Source organism: Cervus elaphus, chromosome 9 (assembly GCF_910594005.1).
Source record: "Cervus elaphus chromosome 9, mCerEla1.1, whole genome shotgun sequence".
Taxonomy (NCBI): Eukaryota; Metazoa; Chordata; class Mammalia; order Artiodactyla; family Cervidae; genus Cervus; species Cervus elaphus.
The window spans coordinates 99,105,735-99,123,406 of NC_057823.1; the positions used below are offsets into that span (position 1 = coordinate 99,105,735).

Consider the following 17,672-nt stretch of genomic DNA (forward strand, 5'->3'; position numbering starts at 1 on the left):
AAATTAGGGATAATGTAAAATAAAGAACAGAAATGACTTCTTCTGTCCACATGATAGGCAGTGAAGGAGGCTGAAAGAGGTTAATGACAGCCTTAACACAGACAGTCTAAAAGGCAGAAGTAGTGAGATGGCTGAGCAGAAAGAAAAAGATGAAAATTTGAGTCTGCATTTATACTTTTGTAGCTTCTGTCTGTTATGATACAACTAGCTTGTTCGGTATCTATTAGAAGCTACATATAAAGTCAACTCAGATGCCTGCAGACACTAGATAGGATTGAGTATGCAAGCAAGCAGCGGGCATAAAAGACAGACAAAAAAAAAAAGGCCACAAATGCCACATTGCACAGTTTCTCAATAGTGTTGCAGCTTTAGCGATCTTTTGTATTTTGATTTTTTTGCTTTCCATGAGCATCATTTCTTTAGGCTACACTCTTGATTATGAGAGCCTTGCTCTTAGCTAGCACACAGAGAAGCCACTGGTTGAAGCTTAGGGGTGACGACCAGGCTTCCTGCTTTTCCAAAGGGCTGAAGAGAACATTTTCTATTTGTCTGCCTGTTGGTTTTCTTGTTTACTAGAGACAGTGTTGAATACATTTCAGAGATAAAAGTTGAAGCAGGAAGATGTCAGATCATGAATCTACAAAAGTGATTGTCACCTTTCTTAAAGCTGTGATCACACTCATCATCTCGATTGAAAGCTTATTCACCTCTTCCTTCACGTTCAATAATGTTTACTCTTTCGATAGTTTCTCTGCATTTGAAAATATTAGGCAACATTTGTGAAGTTCTTTGAAGCCACAGGAAAGAGTATTTACAGAAGTGTTATTATTTTTCTATTTTTGTAATGGTGTAATGAAACTACCTGCTTGAGTCATCACTATCAGGAATTTTCAGTGGACTGGCCTAATGTTTTCTAGGTCAATCTGATTTCATTTTAACAGGCAGCAAAAGCTCATGAATATTACTAAAGAATGAATTCTTAAAGGACATTTTCAATGAACTATTAATATTTGAAATTTTCTAGAAACATCTAATTACATAAAGATGATACATTTAATGAAGGTCACTTTTTTTTTTTTTTAGGTCTTGTTGGTTTTTATTTTCATTACTATAGGAGATGGGTCAAAAAGATCTTTATTGTTTATGGCTTCCCCGATAGCTCCGTTGGTAAAGAATCTGCCTGCAATGCAGGAGACCCCAGTTTGATTCCTGGGTCAGGAAGAGCCGCTGGAGAAGGGATAGGCTACCCACTCCAGTATTCTTGGGCTTCCCTTGTGGTTTATGATTACATATTTATTAAAATCCTAGGTTTATAGATTCCTACAAGGCACAAGCTTTGTTAGCTTGGTTTGAATTATGGCATATGCTCCAGATGAGTAAATTTGTACTTATTTTAAATGAGCATAGATTTCATTTTTTTTCTAACAGTTATTGATAATCTCCTTCTAGTTGGCAAATGTTAGTGATTTTTCATTGTAACTTCTGTGTTTATTTATTTTATTTTCTACTCCTTAAATATTTCCTAGAACATATTTTGGTTATTTATGAACCTCAGACATCTGACTGCTACTGTTGTCTCAATCTGCGGAAGAGGCAAGCAAAACTTTTTTCAGCTGTAAGTGTTAACCAAACTATCAGGGCGCATCTGACGTCTAAAATTTTCCAGTGACTATTATCAATTTTACTAAATTTGAAACGGAAAGAACAACTTAATTTTTAGAGTGAAAATTGAAATTCAATACTGTCAAAGGAAAAAATAAAAATCTTGTTTTGATAAAAATCTGGTACAGTGAGCACATTTGCTATGTAAGACACAGATGGAAAGAATATAAGAAATAACAGAATGTCATCTTGAGAAGTCCTTTTTTGACCAAGACCACATGGGAAAGCTCTTTAGAGCATAACTGTGAATTTTTTAATATCATTAATTCTTGGCAGGAAAGAAATTGAAATTTAATTATCCTCACATGCTTCTTTTCTTGTGTTGGATTTGTTTCATTTTATATGAAAGTGATTCTGATTCAAAAGAAACCTAGAGCTGAAATTCCTTTCTAGGGTATGCCAATCACATGGGTACTAGCTCTGGCCTCCAACTAAATCACAGATGAGAAATCACTGCAATATGAGTGTGCCTTGGATGTTTCCTTATTTTCTACATCAAAGCACTTTAACATCCTTAAGTTGTAAAGTGTTGACTTATGAAGTAGTCTGTATAAAATGTCTATGCTCCTCTAAAAATTACCATATATTTAATGACTTAAAATTATCTTCTAGTTCTAGAGGTCAGAGGTCCAAAATGGATTTTACAGGGCTAACATAAGGGATCAGAAAAGTTTCGTTGCTTCTGGAGGCTCTAGAGGAGAATCTGCTTCTTGCCTTCTCCGGGTTCCTAGAGGCTGTCTGCACTCCTTGGCCCCTTTCTCCATCTCCAAAGCCAGCAGTGAAGCAGCTTCAGATCTCCTGGTCTCTCTCCCCTTCCTCTGAAGAGTCAGCACGTCTCCTGTAACCCTGACTCCTCTGTCTTCCTCTCCATGGGCCCCTGGGATTACAGTCAGGCTGCACAGATAATCCAGGATAATTTTCCCACCTCAAAACCCTCAGTTTAATCTTACCTGCAAAGTCCTTTTGCCACACAAGACAACGCAGTCACAGGTCCTGAAGATTACAACGTGGTCATCTTTTGAAGGTAGAAGTGTCCTTCTCTCTACCACAATGTATTGATAGTAAGGACAGAGTAAATGGATTTGCATTCAGGTATGACCTGGTGACACAATGTAGAAGTTAATTCAAACTTTTTTAGAATATACCAACCATCACAGTGGAGGGCTCTCCTTTTAAAGACACAGGGACAGAGTATAAACTGAAGTGCGTGGGCTTGGCTTACATTTGTACACACTTTCCCTAAATTCCCTAATAATAATTATTATTTTTGTTCATTTAGTTCATTCAGTTTACTTATCCAGTTGAGTTTAGTCTAGTTTACTTATCCAGTAAACTGTTTAGGTTACTTATACAGTATCTGACTCTCTCTCTGCGTGTGTGTCTGTGTATGGTAAGAACACTCAAGATAAGATCTACTTTAAAGCATATTTTTATGTATACAATACAGGCCTCTTAACCAGAGTCTCAGGCTGTACAGCAGATTTCTAGAAACCGTTCATCTTGCATAACTGAAATCTTATCTGCCCTGAACATAACTCTCCGTTCCCCTGCACACCCAGCCCCTGGTTACCACCATTCTCCTCCTTGTCTACACACTTGATTTTTATACGCACTCCAAAACTCAAGCGAAAAGATGGTTGGGTAAAATTTGTTTTTGTAATGAGTTTTAGAAATTTGACCTATGTTAAAAAGTTCTTTGAGATGTCTTTGACTAGCCAGATTGTACTTACTCAAATGCCATCACAATATAATCCTGTTAGGTGACCTTTATAGCTATGATAAGATTTAAATCATGACTTAAAACCATTGTTGTATAGTACCATTCAATAACTAAATCATATTGCAAAAAACATCAATATGCTTATTACATTTTAATTGAGGCTATGAAAATTATCAGTATTCATCTACCATCCATCTATCATCCATCAATCATCTATCTATATCTATTTATCCATCTAGTTATTTGCCTTCATACTGTGTCTTATTTTCCTCCTAATATTCTTGCTAAGACTGTTTCTGAGCAGTATAGAAATCACCTCTACTGCAGCAAACTTTTCTGACCCAGGGGCTCAGAAGAAAGTCCTAGAATTAAAGCAAATCCTTTTCCTGACTTGGGATACTGAGCAGGTTAAACTATACTTTTCACGCAGGCCTATAATTCAAGTTCCTAAAGGACCGTGGCTGCCGCATTGTCAATACATGTTGTCTTTGAACAAAATTGGCTTTGAAAGCTCTGGAACCATTTCAAAGCCCCTATCTCCACTTTCCTGATCACTTGACTGTATGGCAATTATAAATGATGAAAATTAATTAATTAATTAATAAGCACCTTTTCCTTTTAGGAAGGGATCTTCATTCTATTATAATCTCCAGGTGTTGGGGAGGACCATAATAAGAGGATCTCTGAAAATCAGGCCCTTCACAGCTCTGGAAGACCAGGTATGGAAAACTAAGATTGTGTGGAAGCTGACACACTCTCTACAGTCTTACCATAAGGAGGTTCACTTTATATTTAATTTTTAACATTCTACAATTTTGGGGAAGTTACCAAAACAGGAAAGATGATATTTTTCATATATATGCATATTTTAATTTACAACATTATACTGTTGGTTTATCATTTTTACTTAGCTTTTGATACTTGAAAATGTGTTTCAAATTTTGAAAAATTTGTCAAAACACTGTCCTTTCAAATGACATAATATTCCATTAAACTGAAGACAGAAAAAAAGATTAAGTTCTGTATTACAGATGAGTAATGGAGAATCCCATGGACAGAGGAGCCTAGCTCTATGGCCCAAGATGAAGCAAAGAGTCAGACACGACTGAAGTGACAGAGCAGCCATAGATAGCACTGAGAGGTTAATTGTTTGATTCAAGTTCACACAGCTAATCAATATTCACTCAGAAAATAAAGCCAGTATTCCAGTTCTCCAGTGTTGAGCCTTCTGTAATCCCATAATAAGCTTTTACATATTTTTGCTCTTTTGGGAAAATGAGAAATTACTGCCTTATAGCTTTCTAGATGACTTTTGAGCCCCTATTAACTTTTATTATTTTCTAAGCATACATCTGTCTACTTTTTGTACACTTGAACATTTTGTGTACTAAGCATAAAAAAATATTTTTATAGGTTGGATTATAGAGGAAATTGTTGAAAATGTTTATGCTGTATCATGGGACTTCAATATTGTGGTTGGAAATTTAATCTGAGAATTCCAAGCTTATAGAATAAACATATATGCAAATAAGTAGATAAGAATAGATTTTTTAAATGTTTCATCTGACTCATAGGAGCTAAGTGAACCATGAAATGTGAAAACCTGAAGCAAATGAAAGTGGGGAGGAAATTTAAACATGCCCAGGGCCACAAATAAGGTTTTATGTTTTTCATTTGTTGTGTTTATTTGTTTATTTTTCACTCTGGCTGTCTAGATTGTATCTTCAGTAATGGATAATGTGACAAATAACCCTCACTGTTCTCAACAGTATGAATTTGAATAAATTAGATATGCAGATACTTACGGAAATTTCACATGGTCTGGTACTGCCCAGCTTCTCTAACCATTTTCTCTGCTTTTTTCTTTTTTTTTCTCTGCTATTTTCATCTGGCGATGTTCAAATCCCTCTTGACCATTAGATGTTAAAATTTTGAAGTTACGTACTGTGTCCTCATCTATCATTTCATTTGCAGGTTCTAACACAGGATTTGGCTCAAAATAAACAGTCAGCAAATCATTGAAAGAACAAATGACTTGGGAAAAAATTATACAAAGACTTGAATGTTAATGTCTTTTAGAAAAATTATTCAACTTCAGATCTTTTCCTAAGAATCTTCCCCATCTATTCTGCTGTTCCTTTTCTCACCTTAATGGAATAGAAGTTAAAGGAGGAGAGGATATATATTTTGGCTTTTAAATTAAAGGGAAAAAATATAAAGCTATCTTTATGAAATATTGTATTTTGAAAGGTAGCTTAAAAAATGAATAGGATTTTGGAAATAAAGACTAGAGAGCTTAGATTGAAAGGAAAAACCCAAACAAAACTTAATGGCATAAGATAATGTATGAAGCAATAGCAGTGGATAGATTTAATTGGAGCCTAGAGTAGGTACATGGGAAGACCTGTGCAAATTAGGGCACCAGTCTTGAATGCCAGGCAGATGAATTTACCTTAATTTATTAGAGACAAATCAAGTAAACTGTTAAGGTTTCCTTTGTATATATACTAGTTTCTTTTTATTTGACTTAATGGGATGTTCAGCTTGTATGTAAATATAATTCTGAATACAGGTGATCATTTTCTCAATTACTGTTGAACTAGCAGCACATGAGCTTAAGATTCCAGTTTGGGCAGACCATCCTGCCTTTAGAATCTCCTTTAAAAAACAAAAACAAAAAACGATACTTGAATGTATTTTGAATGAATGTATTTTTTAAAGGAGAAATCATTATATGTACTCCTATTGGTTTCTGATTCAATATTTGCATACTGTCTCTCTGGGTGAATGAATGTACCTTTGTTTAACTGCCTGACTCTTTAAAAGTTAGATTTGTTTTTATATTTCAAGCCTTCACATTTAATGAAATATAGATAATACTAAATTAAATGGTTTTCTTTTTACCTGTTGGTAAATTTCACCTCAAAATATTAGTTTCATTTTGATTCCATTATACAGATTTGAGGACTCAGTATACTGAAACATGGAATGGTTCAAGTATTAATAGTTCTATAGACTTTTAGAATACTTTTTGCTATGTTATTTTTAATTCTGTAGGCTCAGGGAAAACAAGATCCGCACTTTAGACTTTGGAATAGTCCCTTTGGTCATATTTTTCAACATAATCTCTCTTAACCTCTCCTCAAGACCATTATAGGAGGAATAAAATTATTGGGTCAATTCCAAGCCACCCTAAAATGGCATTGAATTGAGTTCTATTTCTCAAACAAAGGTGAGCTAGAACAAGGTCATTCTTGAAACATCTGAATGGGTACCATTCAGTTCAGTTCAGTTCAGTCGTTCAGTCGTGTCTGACTCTTTGCAACCCCATGAATCGCAGCATGCCAGGCCTCACTGTCCATCACCAACTCCAAGAGTCTACCCAAACCCATGTCCATCAAGTCCATGATACCATCCAGCCATCTCATCCTCTGTCGTCCCCTTCTCCTCCTGCCTCCAATCCCTCCCAGCATCAGGGTCTTTTCCAATGAGTCAACTCTTCGCGTCAGGTGGCCAAAGTATTGGAGTTTCAGCTTCAACATCAGTCCTTCCAATGAACACCCAGGACTGGTCTCCTTTAGGATGGACTGGTTGGATCTCCTTGCAGTCCAAGGGACCCTCAAGAGTCTTCTCCAACACCACAGTTCAAAAGCATCAATTCTTCTGGGCTCAGCTTTCTTCATCGTCCAACTCTCACGCCATTACTCAGCATTATTTTACAGGCCATCTTTTTAAAACACTGATTGTTGTTCAGTCACTGAATCATGTCCGACACTTTGCAACCCCATGAGCTGCAGCACACCAGGCCTCCCTTGTCCATCACTATTTCCCTGAGTTTGCTCAAATTCATGTTCATTTAGTCAGTGATGCCATCCAACCATCTCATCCTCTGTCGTCTCCTTCTCCCTTCCTTAATCTTTCCAAGCATCAGAGTCTTTTCCAATGAGTCAGTTCTTTGCATCAGGTGGCCAAAGTACTGGGGCTTCAGCTTCAGCATCAGTCCTTCCAATGAATATTCAGGGTTGATTTCCCTAAGGATTGACTGGTTAGATCTCCTTGCTGTCTGAGGGACTCTCAAGAGTCTTCTCCAGCACCAACCTTCAAAAGTGTCAATTTTTCAGCCCTCAGCCTTCTTTAAGGTCCAACTCTCACATCCACACATGATCACTGGAAAAGTCATAGCCTTAACTAGATGGACCTTTGTTGGCAAAGTGATGTTTCTGCTTTTTAATACACTGTCTAGGTTTGTCATAGTTATTCTTCCAAGGAGCAAGCACCTTTTAATTCCATGGCTGCAGTCACCATCCACAGTGATTTTGGAGCCAAAGAAAATGAAATCTGACACTCTTTCCACATTTTCCCCATCTATTTGGCATGAAGTGATAGGACTGAATGCCATGATGTTAGATGTTTGAATGTTGAGTTTTAAGCCAGCTTTTTCACTCTCCTCTTTCACTTTCATCAAGAGGTTCTATAGTTTCTCTTCACTTTCTTCCATCAGAGTAATATAATCTGCATAACTGAGGTTGTTGATATTTCTCCTGGCAATCGTGATTCTAGCTTGTGACTCATCCAACCTGGCATTTCACATGATGCACTTTGCATATGAGATAAATAAGCACGGTGATAAGATACAGCCTTGATGTACTCCTTTCCCAATTTGGAAGCAGGCCATTGTTCTATGTCCAGTTAAAGCTGTAGCTTCTTGACCTGCATACAGGTTTCTCAGAAGGCAGGTAAGGTGGGCTGGTATTCCCATCTCTTTAAGAATTTTCCACAGTTTGTTGTAATCCACACAGTCAAAGATTTTAGCATAGTTAATGAAGCAGAAGTAGATGTTTTTCTGGAATTCTCTTGTTTTTTCTATGATCCATCGGATGTTGGCAATTTGATTTCAGATTCTTCTGCTTTTTTCTAAATCCAGCTCGAACATCTGGAACTTCTTGGTTCACATACCTTTGAAGCCTGACTTGAAGGATTTTGAGCATAATCTTGCTTGCATGTGAAAGTGCAATTGTTTGAACATTATTTGGCATTGCCTTTCTTTGGGATTGGAATGAAAACTGACATTTCCCAGTCCTGTGACCACTGCTGAGTTTCCCAAATTGTGGCATATTGAGTGCAGCACCTTCACAGCATCATCTTTTAGGATTTGAAATAGCTCAGCTGGTATTCCATCACCTCCACTAGCTTTGTTCATGGTTATGGCCCACTAAGTCCCACTAAGGCCCACTGGACTTCACAGGCCAGAATGTTCAGCTCTAAGTGAGTGACCACATCATCATGGTTAAGTGGGACTGATAGGGAGTTAAAATTTAAAAGGTAGTTTTCCAGTTTCATGGTCATATTGCTCTCAACTCTTGAGTCTTGGTACCAGAAATCAAAGTTCTTAGAGAATGAAGTATATGCAAACAATCTAACATAATGACTCAATTATAGAAAGACTATTTAAAATTTACCCTGTTGGAATTTTAAGCATCCCACTTTTTCCCCTCCTTTGTCCTGGGCTGAATATTGTCCGCACTTGACTGCTTGAAGCAGACCCAAGAGGTCAGCTGCAAATCCAGAAACTGTGAGCCATCATCCCCACACTTCAGCCATCAGCCCCTGCTCTCCTCTGACACTTGAGGTTTCATTTATCCTGAAGCCAGCATTCACGAAAGCCAGAGCCATCAAAAAGTGACTTTCCCCTTTAGACATGACAGGCAGAACAGCTTCCACTTACAGTGAGTGCACTCTGGCTCCTGAGAGCAGAGCACGCAGAATTCAAGTGACGGGAAACCCTTTGTGCACTTTGCTGCTGACTTAGACGTCTGTTCATCCTGCATCTTCATAGCTGTTGCTTTTTTTTTCAAATAAATAGGCAAAAGAAAAATGGTGTGAACTAGATCCCGAAAGTTAAAATATTTTTCCTCGTTGTATTCTCTGTTTTCTTTTTTCCTGTCTATCAAGTTTAAAACAAATTTACAATGAAATAAAGTGGACCTCTGACAAGACTCTGAAGTTTGAACTTTTTATTATTCTATTTTCTTCTCCATTAGGGCTGGCTCCTATGTAACTATGTCTGCAAGGAAGAAGATACTGCTCAAGCAGGCACAGCTATTCATTTGGGGTTATAATATATCCCTTTTATGGGTTCTTTTTGCATTTCTTTCCTGGAGATAATAGCAATATAACTTTGAAATATTCTTTAGCAGAAGCTCCTATTTATTATATATGGTGGGAAGAAGTGTTCTGTTGGTACTGGTCACTCTATTTACTGTATTGGTGGTTATATTCATTCAGCAACTGTTTATTGGAAGGTTGGCTTAGTTGGATGATATTTCCCCTTAACGATCTCAATGAGAATAATGGAAAGCATTAACTATGGAAGGAAAGGTGGTCTGGGATTACCCAGAGGAGTGTGAAATTTTATTGCATTTCTGTCTGATATTTCTTTAGGTGCCACAGCACAAGAGGAAGTGTAACAGACTGGAATGTGCTGTAGGCCTGAGAATCAGGGGACAATTTTGACTTTCAATTCTCCATTACCCCACCCAAGAGTAAGACATTTCATTTCTTCCCACTTCAAACTCTTTGTCTTTACCATAAATGAAGGGTTTGTGTATCTCCAAAGCCTTTCTCAGAAAGAAACTTTTGCCTTCAGTGTCAAATATTTAGGCTGTGACAGATCCCTGCTCAGGAATATAAATGGATATATGGGAATATATTGCTCAGGACTAGAAATGTATGGTATGCATTAAATAACTGGAGCTATGAGTTTCCTCTATTTCCTGTATTTCCTTTACCTCTGAAATACAGAATCCTCTCTGGAAAAATAAATAAGATGCACCTGACCAAAATAACCAGAATCATAGCTCCTGCCATCAGTACTATTTTTACATGAGATAGTTGAATTGAGTTGCCACCACCCAAAGGAGTCAGTCACCTGCCATATAAAGTTCAGTTGTGAGAGTGATATGTTGTGTCCCCAGTGAAAACTAAGGGGGTGCTTGAAACGTAGACATTTGAAAAACAAACTGCACTTAGGGAGGAGAGATGGCTTTAAGCATCAACTTGGCTGGGCCACAAAGTGCCCAAATGTTTGAACAGACATTATTCTAGAGCTTCTGTGAAGGTTCTTTTGGATAAGGTTAGCATTTAGAAGACTGAGTCATGTAGATCACCCTCCTCAATGTGTGTGGGCCACATCCGATCGATTACTTGGAGGGAACAAAAGGGCCTTCCTTGAAGGCTCAGATGATAAAAGTCTTCCCTGGCGGCTCAGATGGTAAAGAATCTGCCTGCAATGCTGGAGACCTGGGTTCAATCCCTGGGATCAGGAAGATCCCCTGGAGAAGGAAATGGCAACCCACTCTGGTATTCTTGCCTGGAAAATTCCAGGTATGGAGGAGCCTGGTGTGCTGCAGTCTGCGAGGTCACAAAGAGTCGTACATGACTGAGTAACTAGCTTAACTTCCCTGAATAGGAGAGACATCTTCCTTTCTGACCGCCTTCACACTGGGACACCAGGTTTGTCCTGCTCTCAGACTCAGCCTGAAATACTGTCTCTTTCAAGATCTCGAGCCAGCTCTTCAGTCTGGAACTACATCAACCCTCAAAGGTCTCATGTCTTTGGACTCAAGACTAGAAATAACAGCCCTGGCTCCACTGACTGCATCTCGCTGACTCACCCTGCAGCTGTTGGGCCCTGACAGTCCCCATAAACATGTGAGGCATCCCTATAGCGAAACTCTTTTTTTTTTTCTTCCCCTATTTTAAACATTTATTTATTTTTAATTGGAGGATAGTTGCTTTAGAGTAATGCATTGGCTTCTATCAAATATCAACATGAATCAGTCATAGGTTGACCCGTGTCCCCTCCCACCTGAACGTCCCTCCCACCTCCCTTCTAATCCCAGCCCTCTAGGTTGTTGTCGAGCCCTGGTTTGAGTTCCCCGAGTCATACGGCAGATTCCCATTGGATATTTATTACATATCATCTTACATATTCCATATTTTAGAATATGCAAATTATTCATATTACATATAATCATGCATATTATATGCATAATATATTATGCATATTATATACGTGATCACAAGTGTATTTGTTCATATAGAGTGTATCTATCTATCTACCTATATCTCCTATTGGTTCTCTGGAGAATTCCAATATAATGGTAGAGGATAATGTAGGCCGAGAAAAAAGAGAAGACATTCATATATTTTTAAACTCCTCTAGGGTTCACACATTGATACGAAGCACAAAAAGAGCAGAGAGCTGGTACAATTGACTTGATTCTTTATGAGAAATTTTAAGTTTGCCTTACTTCATAACTCAGGAAATGACACCTAAGAGAGGGAGTAAATTAGTCCCTCCCACAGGCAATGCTGAGGCATCATGGGTCACTTTTCAACTTAGCTCTGGTATTCTGACAGAAGGACAATACAGAATGATCACATCATTGTCCTTCATTCTGTGCCTCCAGGTCAAAGGCCAATTTGGCATGGCTATTAGGCTTGTCTTTAGAGTTTAAAATGTGTTACGTAGCATTACTGGGAAACACAACTGTACCTGTGAATGAATGTGAGTCAGAGGATATGTGTGGGAATATGTTTATCACTTCACTTTTAGAAATCCTGGAAAGCATTCTAAACATATTAACTGCTCGCTGCCTTTTTCTGAAAGATATGGATAAACCAAGGTAAAAGGATTAAGGGATAAAGAAGGAGTAGTTGAGGGAAAATAGATATTTTTTCCTACATCTTGCTACAAAAAATGGTGGTGTACATTTTCAGTTGTTGAATAAGAAATAACATCATACTATTCTCCATTGCTCCAAGGCAGATTGCTGATAGGATTACAGGGTGAAAGGAAATATTGTGTTATATACTCATTTCCTACTCATTGATAGCAAAGTTGTTCAAAACTGCTATTAATGAAACCCCAAAAGTTTCTGAAGAAGAAAAAGCCATATTTTCTCATGTTACATGGGTGACTTGAGAGTATTAGCCTAATCAGTACATCAAACCAATTAGAGGCTGTCTGCTTCATGTGAAGAATGAAATGCTGAATATCTGTAATGTTTTGCTGGCCTAACACTGACACAGAACAGTAGGAAATAAGCTCTTGACTTAAAATATTGTCCAGAAATAATTAGTTTGGAATACTGAACTTTTGGAAAGGGCTCCGGAACCAGTGATAGATGGAGATAAGAATCAACCCTTGAGAAACAAAAGGAGACGTGTATCTGTGCATCTATTCTAATTTTAGAACCGTTATGCACCAAGAACTAAGATCAGGGATGGCAGGAGCTACACGGGCAGCAGAATGAGAAAGTTCAGTGAAAAGCCATGGGTCCCTGGCGCAGTTGTGGTTCCCTTGCTGAGAAGCAGCAACATCTAAGATTGCTGTCACCACCTGGTAGAGAGAGAGTGGTGAGCTGTCCCCTGAGAACCCACGTCCAAGATGGTCAAACTTCTTCTAATTAGTATCAATCAATCAATCATCAATCAATCATTTCTTCAGTGGGGGGACTGTCAAGCCAGGCAAGCGGGATGTGATGCCTCAAGAAGGCAAAGGTGACCTCAGCTGTCACGACAGCCCTTGGGCAGCTGGTACCCTTCGGGAACATGCTGAGACACTGTCGCCAGGAATAGTGTAAGCAGAAGTATTTCCTGGAAGCTGTGGATGCACACAATTAAGTGGCAGGAAGCAGACTCAGCCCGAGAACAATGCACAAACCTGGAGCTAGTGATTTATTTAGGCTAAAACATAGGACATAATGCCAGTGGTAGACAGATCACAGGGTACACCTCCTCAGCCATGGCAGATGCTGGCACAGGGACCTCTCACTCAGTCAGTAAACCCCAATGCTGCAAGACAGGAGTCCCCTGGCTCTGTTCATTTTATTAAAGGACACCATATAAGGTCCCACTTTGTAATCTGTATTTCTTAGAATAATTCTCTCCTGTCTAGCTTACTTAATGAGTAGTCAAGCATTTGCCAAGAACTTGTGAGCACAATATTCAGTGCAAGGATATTCACGTGGTTTCAAGGTATACCACACAGATCATTTATCAGTCACAAAGGGGAAAACTCCGATAACACTCAGCAGGCAACAGTGATCCCATTTTACATCGTCTCACAAACAAGGAGACAAATAGGCAAACTGACTTTAGATTTGCAGGGATGTGGAGCTATGGAAAATTCCTATCATCATCTAGTTGGTATTCTCAAAAAAGTTAAAATAGAATTTAAACATGAGGAGAGAGGAGGATAGATGATTGATTTCCAGAATCTTATGGCCACTGTTTTGTATTGACAATGGGAAGTCATTAAGGGTTTTAATCAGGATAATAAGTGAAGTGAAAGTGAAGGCTTCCAGTCGTGTCTGACTCTGCAACCCCATGGACTGTGGCCCACCAGTCTCCTCTGTCCATGGGGTTCTCCAGGCAAGAATACTGGAGTGGGTTGCCATTTCCTTCTCCAGGGGTTCTTCCTGACCCAGGGATCGAACCGGGGTCTCCCGCATTGCAGGCAGATGCTTTACCATTTAAACACAAGAGAACAATCAAATACAGATTGTTAAACATTCTACCACACAACTGTCCTAAACAATCAAAGAGATCTAGATTGTGGGCTAGCTTAGGATGCAATTGGCCTAAACCTTTCAAAAATATCCATGCCATGAAAGAAATAAGAGCGGGAGAACTCCTATAGATTAAAGAGGAATAAAAAGGCATGACAATCAGGTAAACTGCATCCTCTTGTTTACCTGAATGAAAAGTTAAAGAAACTATACAGAGAGCTGGGGGATGATCAGATACACTTGACTATGGAAATTAGAAAATGTTCTTGGACACTTTTAAATGTAGAGGGTGTGAAATCAGGTGATACTAAGAAAGACCCTGCAGTGAAGGAATACCACTGCAGGAGTTGGTAGTCACACTCTGACCACAGACACGTTAGGGGAAACATTTACTTAGAATGGGAAGCAAAATTTTTAAAATGACAAATGAAAACATGAAACATATCACTGCCTGAAATGAAATTACCTTGAAATGATTGTGTAGGAAAGTTGTGAAGTGTATTCTAAGGAGGAGCCGCTGTGAGGTCAGGGGGCGGGGGACGGTAGGATCAGTAAGAGAAGGAAAGTCTGAAAGGTTCTGCGTTCACAACAGGGACCCCAGCAACCGCGACGTGGAGCTCTGGCGCTGGACTTACCCTCCCAGGCGAGGGCCTGGGAGACGGGTACCCAACTGGCCAGATGGTTTGGGATGTGGGCTGCCCTCAGAAGCGGGCATGATCTTGGGGAGGGCAGCTCCCTTCAGGCAGGGCAGTTCCTGGAAAGGAACTATGAGCTGACGGCAACCACTGCTCCCAGGAGCTGGAAAAGGAGGGCGCCTCTTCCAAAAGAGGCATCTGAGACTTGTGCCTTACAACCCAAAACAGCACAAAATGGGGGGGAGATCAACACACCTTCATTAATTAACTCACACCTTTATGAGACAATGTTTTCCTTTACTTTTTTGGATGCACAGGTTTTGAATATCTGTTTATTTGCCAACAGTTTATAATATTATTTTCCTTAGAGACAAGAGATGGATAATTTAGTTTTTTTATCTTTAGAAGGGTTGACATATAGATTCACTATATATATGTGTTCATACATTTATATATATATATATTTATATACATATGTATATTTTTTAATTTAAAAAGTATTCTAAACTTTGGAGAAATCTCTATTAAGTTCCTTTCATATAAGAACTCTAAAATTTTAGGTATCTCAAGGTGTCTTGGGTAGTGATTAAGATTAAATGTGGTTTGTCATGATGAAGCTTATTCTTCAATTAGTATTCAGACATCACCGGTAGAGAAGGTTATGAATTTTACATTGGGCTCTGCCCTTTCAGGACACAAAGGAATTGGCACAGTGGTTGTAGATTCTGGAAGTCATTCTGACACTGGGATGAGCAGTCACTTAACTATAAACGGAAATGACTGCAAACCAGAGATATATACATCTCACTAAACCCAAATTAAATAGATTGTAACTGCATCTCCATAACGTCTGCAGTCCGTCAGAGGCAGCTGACGCGGGCGCTGGTGCACGCTAGGGTTCCTATCTGAAGCTTCAGTAGCTCCCATCCCTGGGCTCATGACCTCCTGACGATTCTGTTAACTTCCTTGTTCACCTACCCCATGGTGCTTCCTGCCGCTCTTCACACACAGTCAGTCTACACAGCGAGCAGACTCATGCGATACAACAGAATCCTGGGTTACAAACAGTGGTAGCAAGCGAAATTATACAGGGATGTAAAACGTCTCAGGTCAGTTGACTGGAGCTAAAGCATCACTCCGTTTCACCCAGGTGTCCCCAGGTATCCCCATGGTCATTTCCCCAGCTCTTCCCCCAAACCCTAGTTTCTGTCCTGCGCCTTTTGAGTTAGGTCACGATGCAGAACCGTTACTGCTTCTTTGGATTCAGTTGCTATCTGGGGAAACACGGCGTTTTCTGCCAGGGCTCTTTGTTCCTTCTTAAGTGCCTGTGCCTTTCACGACAAAATTGTTTTCTCAGGGTGACCGAGACTCTCACTCCACAGCATCTCTGGGCCCTTCTCAGAGTTCTCAGGACCGGCTGTTGTACCTTTTGGGAACACCACATCTCCCGTTCACCTCCCTTGAGTGTTATCTGCATACACAAATAATCTTTCTCTTTAATCGGTTTTTCTAAAAGTTCCAAACCATTTTAGAACTCAGACCTCTAATGCCCATTAAGTATAACTAAAATAAAACCTATTAAAAAAAAATCCATCACCAGAATTCCAAGGGTGAATCTAGAAGTTACTGCAAGTAAAGATGTCTAACCGTGAGATAAATCCCTTTTAGAATTATGCTTAGAGTCAGATGGCTGTAAGAAATTTAATAAACATCTCCAAGTTTTAACAGAAGAGAATTTTAAAAAAAGTGATTATATCTTATTCAAGACCTATCAAATTTGAATTCTGTATCAGCCACTCAGAATAATGCCTCTTTGAGGGTAATATTTACGAGGGTGCAGGTGTTCCACACGCTTCCTTCGGTTGCTACAGCGAGATCTTACATGACAGCTTTTTAAACCTTTCTTCCTTTTTGAGTCAATGAATGTGGTAAGTGCAAAATTATTAATGTGCAAGATTATTAATTGACTCATTCCTTCTTCCTCTTCCATTCTTTTAGTTTCTTGATTTTTTTTTTTTTTACCCAATTCAATTTCACATCCATTGCACATCCCTCGCACATCCCTCAAATGTAAGCATCAGAGAACTGGATGTAGGCTGTTTTCAATGAAGGGCCTTTAGGTCTGAAATTTCTTACCTGCTATGACATTGTGAGTTTCCATTTTGCCCCTCTTTCTTAAGGGTACACACAATAACAATAGATTCCATTTGGCCACCAGGGACAGAAAACAACTGAAAGAGGACAGATTTTTAAACCCTATTTAATGCTGCTTTAATTAAAACTATGATTTTTCTGAGTTATTTTAATTTTAATACTCTTAACATGAGGCAACTTGTGGGGAAAAATGAAAATTTAGGATAAAAATATACATTATCTGGTCTTGTGATTTTGAATTCTCCCATTGCCCGTCAGCATCACTCACAAAAGATGTTCCTCTAGTTAAAAAAAAGTTCTTCCTATGATGAGGATGGGGACTACTTTAGCAAATCTAATACTATGTTCACAAGACCAAGAATATGAGAATTGTAGTTACTGCAATGATAAGCCCTATGGCAAGTTTAAAAGTCCTTCAAAAATAGCATAATTATTAAGTTGTAGACTTAACAATCAATTAAAAATGAACTGAGTCAATTAACTGCTTTCTCTTCTCATCTCTTATCTTACCCTAAATCCCCATATGGCGCCAATTAAAATCCCAAGGACAAGCCAAAGAGGCAGGGAAACTGCTGAGTTACCCCGTGTTCGCCTGGAAGAGGGCACGGGAGAGAAAAAAGGAAGCTGTCACTTTCTCTCTTCTCCTCCATGCCCCTCACTGATTAGGATTCCACAAAGACAAGAACGTTGAGTGGACCCCAGTGTTTAACTGGCCTGTCGCCTTCTCGGAATTCAGTCTCTTTAGAGTCTCTCTGAAGTCACTTGGCTTTAGAGGTAAAGTAAGAAATGCTTCCTTTTGAGGACATAGCAGCTAGAGGGTAAACTTGCCTTGAGGCTCCTGGGTAGGAGATTTTGGTTTCAAAAGCAGGACACCTGTTGTCTGTCTTCCTCAACAAGTTTAACACTGGTCATTTCTCCTTAGGACCA

At 39.0% G+C, this 17,672-nt stretch overlaps 1 long non-coding RNA gene across 1 annotated transcript in view; it reads left to right on the forward strand.

Annotated features, from left to right (window-relative positions):
• The first annotated feature begins 4,011 nt into the window (after nt 1-4,011).
• LOC122701031 overlaps nt 4,012-17,672 on the forward strand; it is a 31,051-nt gene continuing 17,390 nt past the window's right edge. Inside the window, exon 1 of the long non-coding RNA XR_006342901.1 lies at nt 4,012-4,101. This is a non-coding gene — a long non-coding RNA (uncharacterized LOC122701031). The remainder of the gene's footprint in view (nt 4,102-17,672) is intronic.